The following is a 4,251-nucleotide window of genomic DNA, read 5'->3' on the forward strand; positions in this document are numbered from 1 at the left end:
AGAGCGGTAGCTACAGACGGAGCCCAGCAGGAAAGGGAGGAGCTTTCGTGCTTCCCTGCCTACGCTAGTGGGGAGAGGCGGAGAGAGCAAAGATGCATTCGACAGCAGTTAAGTGATGCCTCGCACAGATTACAAGCTTCTCCCCAAACTCCCTCCAGACTTTCCGGTGACCTTGAAAGTTGCGTAGCTCCCCGGGTTAACCCGCGGAAAAGTCCCCCGCGAAGACTGAAAGTAAAGCTGGTTCCCTGGTTTTCCAGGGAACGCGTCTGGCTGAATGCACGGGGCGTGCTTCTGAGTAAACCTGAATTGCACTGGAAGGGGCCACACCGTACGTGTGTATGTGCGAGCGAATTCCCTAGCTATGCGGTAAGTGGCTGTAGTTACAACAGGCGTGCGTGTTCGCCCTTTTAAAGTCACTCTGAAGTATAATGCACGCCTCTACAGGTTTACTCGGAAATAAAACTCACTGATAAATGAATTCCCTGGGTAGAGTCCTGGCGTGGGAAAACCCGGGTTCAAATCCCTATTCCAGTGTTTCTCAACCTGGATGGGGAATCCTGGGAGTTGAAGTCCACACATCTTGAAGTTGCTAAGGTTGTGAAACACTGCCCTATACAGTCGGGGCTCGCTGGATGACTTTGGGCCAGTCCCGGTTCAAGTGCTTCTCAAGTTTTTACGATTGTTGAATCCATGTCTGCCACCGTGAGCTTCTTAGAGGAAGATCGGGATTTAAGAAATAACGGTTCTGAACAGCAGCTTCAGACTGTGAGTTTAAGCATCACAAACCCACATGACATCACTGATTTTAGCAATGCCATGTCATACCTATCAGACTTTGTAGAATCTGCATTTTCATATATATGTTTAATTGCATTGTCATATGAATTATTTTTCCTTGGAAGAAGAAATGCCTGCCTTAATTTTATCATTTGCTCTTTATAAAATGGATGAACAAATATGAAAGTGATCTCTTTCATTAAATTTAATGAACATATTACATTTTTATCAAGAGGACATGTTCTCTGAAGCAATGTGCATTGTTCTAGTAGCCACTATACTGTGACATTTTTATAGCTGAGTTATTAAAACATACACTGGAAGTGTGCTTATTTTAATTTTATTTATCTGCTGTCATGTCATTTGGACACAAGATTCAGGGTGGCTTACAGTTAAAACAATTTATGCATCCATAAAAATGAAATAAAAAATATTAGCAAAAAAGGCAGTACAAATATAACAGTACAATGAAAATAAATACCAACAAACAACTGAACACAAATCATGCAATCCTTCATATCCCATTTTACAGGATAACAATCCTCCCAACATTTTCAAGCAATATAAATAATTGAAAATAACAATACAGTAAATGCTACTAAAAAGCTCAAACATTCTGCCCTTTGAGCCTGTCCTAATCCAGTCCATCTGGAAGCAGATAGTAGCTGCAGTTTGTATCCCATCCTGCATCTCTAGTCTTGGATAATATGTATTAATGTGTGTGCACCTGTGTGTATATATTCTAAAATAAAGCACTGAACAGACGTATCATACTAAAATTGACTTTGTAGCTTATAAAATATGTTAAGACTATTATGCAAAGCATCTATTTCTGTTGAAACAAATGGAGTTGAATGAAGATATTATCTACAAGTCTGCTATTCTTCTGAAACAGAAATTATATGTCTAAGTCTACAGACTGGCAAAAAAAAAAGTTTCCCAAGTTGAAAAAAGCCTCCTTATCCAATATAATATTTATGGATCTTTATCTTGAAACCACAAAAATACTGCAGATAATTGCTCCAGACAAAAATATGTTCATATAAACCCCTGGGCATCATTTAGGACTTTTAAGAAGCTTCATTTCTCAGAAGTGAGTTTTTACACAGAGTGTCTCTGTGCGTAGGCACAGTACTTAGGCACTATTGCTAGTTCTAAGAAACACAGGTAGAAGCAGCAAATCTTACAACCAACAGAAACAGCTGAACACAAATAATGTTTACCTTTTCTAAAAAATCCTCCCTTTCTGCTACCATAGAAAATTCATTGTTTGATCATGGCTTAAGCAGCATAGTGAAATTGTGCCTACTGAGAAACATGCTTCCTTCAAGTCAGGGCAAATCCAGCCCCTTCTCCTCTGAAACTAGGTATGAAACAAAAGGAAGCTTCTGTTTAAGAAAAGGACTTGCTTTATCCCCTCCCCCTTTTTTCTGGTTCTTATACGTTAGAAAAATTGTGCATGCTATTTTCCCCTATCCACCAGTTTAGAAAGAATTAAATTCCTTGGGCTTGTTCCCTTTTTGTCTAGTGAGTTTTGTACATCAGTTGATTCTGCTGCTTATTTCCCTGCTTATTTCAGCTCACACTTTTTTTTTTAACCACCAAATGGGTTAGGGTTATCAATTGATGGTTGACGGTTGCCTCTATGAATTTATGTATCCATAATGTAATCACCACAAGGATATCGCACCAATCCAGTATGTTTGCAGTAGATTTTGGACATGAGATTTTAACATTACTGGTGGGCCCCTTGCTTTTTAAAAAACAGTTATTTTATTTCCTGTGGAGTTGGTTTTACAATCTCTATTCAAGAGAAGCAGCTGATGCATCTTTCTCACTTTCATACAGACTGATTGCTATTTTCTCTACTGACTGAAGGGTAGCTGTTCCAGGGAGGATCACCAGCAGACAGGATCTCACCTGCTGGGTAAAACACTTTACCATCCTCATTCCACAGACTATATTATTGGTCTAGCCATTTGGAATCTCACATTTTTAAACCTGTTAAAAAGTAAAGGTTTGCCACAGCACACCTGTTTGCTTGCAAACCCAGCAAGATAGGTTATAAGATGTAATCAGTGAGTTTCATGGTTGTAAAAACAGCTCACTATCCCTTCAGTGCTCATTGGACAAAAGTGATCTGCGAATTCAAGAATGACTCTTCACTACACTGCCTGTTTCACCAAGGTGTTCGTTTTCTTGCACCTTCTATCAGTTTCACATCCTCAACGTTTTTCAGGAGGCAGTTCTGTTTTTTATGCAGGCACCTGGAAATTATACCTACTGCTGAAGGTGTCACTGCAGATAACTGCTGGCTTCAAGCTCAGTTTTCTAATGTTTCTTCCATTTGTTCAACTTTTATCTTTTCATCCACCTAAAGCTACTTTCCAAACAGCAGGACTACATAGGGAAGATTATCTGAACATAGATTCGAGCTTAGGGGGCACTGCACTTGGATAAATTCAAATAAAAGTACCAAGCGATCCTTTCTCCTCTAGGCTGAGGAAAGCCATAAGCTTGTTCCGCTTAGATCCTCCTTTTCCCTCCTTTTGTTTTCTGCAGCTGAGTGCTTTGATTTTCAGATCAGACAGCCTTAAAAGCACGGGGGCTACCCCACCCCGGAGTCCAGTAGCCATAACCCAGGCGCATGCGGCATCGCAAAAAAAGAAGAAAAGGAAACAGGTTATAGGGAAATGTAGTCTACTTCTTGTATCTTTCGCCCTCCATTTTCTTCGCAGGTCATCAATTTGCGCATGCACCGATTTTTACTTGCGTCCTCTCTTCCGGCCCTGCAGCCCGCAGCCTGTGACTGGATTAAAAAGCAAAGGGGAGGGATCCAGTCTGACAGCGGATTGGGCAACCCTGCTGTCCTTGCTGGCTTAGGAGGATGATCGAGGCAGTGGCTAACTTCAAGCAGGGAAGGAGACGGCCTCTCCTTTTAACTCAGGAAACTCCTGCAAACTGGAGCGGCGGAACAATGCGGAGCGGGGGCAGGAGGGAGGCGCCGGCCGCGTCCCTTCCTCTCCGGGCACACACGGGGCTTGCTGCCCAGGCGGAGGGCGGCCGCGGTCCTTTGCCCCAAGTTCTCGAAGTTTACGCCCGGGGCCCCGACAAGTGCAAAAGCACCGTCCTAACCCTTACCGGCTCTGCCCGTCCTCCTAGCGGCGGCGCCGGGCAATCCCACAGGCTCGGGCGGAGGAGTTCAAAAGGCGGCCGCCGAGGGAAACACCGCCCACCGACTTCAGACGCGCCTCTCGCTGTGCCGCTGGCCGGCGCACGCGCCCCCTCCGCTCCGGGCTTTCGGACGCGACCCGAGTTCTCGCTCCGGCAGAGGCGGCGCGGCGCGGCGCAGGGCCCTCTCACTTTTTAGGGAAAAGGGAAGAGTAAGCAGTACTGCGGTTGAGAACCCCCCGCCCCCCCACGAGACATGGCTACGTCAGGAAGCTGTATTTGGCTGGGCATGCACAAAACCCC

Source organism: Python bivittatus, unplaced genomic scaffold, assembly GCF_059951505.1.
Source record: "Python bivittatus isolate LINGU-HERP-01145 unplaced genomic scaffold, Pbiv_v1 ctg000060_np1212, whole genome shotgun sequence".
Lineage (NCBI taxonomy): Eukaryota > Metazoa > Chordata > Lepidosauria > Squamata > Pythonidae > Python > Python bivittatus.